Raw genomic sequence first — 565 nt, forward strand, 5'->3', positions numbered from 1 at the left:
TCAAAATCAGGTTTGTCATATTCAGAGAGGGGTTTTAGAGTTACCTCATTTTTGTCATTTGTAGTTGTGACCTCGAAATCACCAACTTCAATGACTCTCCATACCTGGTAGTTTTCAGCTTTGATGAATATCTCCATGCGGTTCTTCCAGTAGTTGCAGAACTTCCCATTGAACATGGGAGGCCTTTGCGTAGAGTAACCTTTCTCAAGTTTCTCGGCGGTATTCATTGTTCCTTGGATCTTTTTCTCAATAGGGTGTCCTATCTCTCGTGAGTTCTAGCTCTGATACCAATTGTCATTTCTCTAGGAACACTACAAGAGGGGGGGTGAATTGTATGTGTAAAAATAAACATAACTTTTTGCGAAAATTTAAACTTAAACAAATAAACAAGCTAAACGAGGAAAAACTTCTTGGGCCCAACAAGAAGAAACAACCTCGACCACTAGGGATTTTAAACTCAACTCTTTCACTAATTAGGCCAAACAACTTTTTTACAACCTAATTCTATTCTCGAGCCACACCTTGAGTTCCTAAACTCAAGTTCCTGAGCCACTGTTCCCTTAAC

This window comes from Beta vulgaris, chromosome 8 (assembly GCF_026745355.1).
Source record: "Beta vulgaris subsp. vulgaris cultivar EL10 chromosome 8, EL10.2, whole genome shotgun sequence".
NCBI lineage: Eukaryota > Viridiplantae > Streptophyta > Magnoliopsida > Caryophyllales > Amaranthaceae > Beta > Beta vulgaris.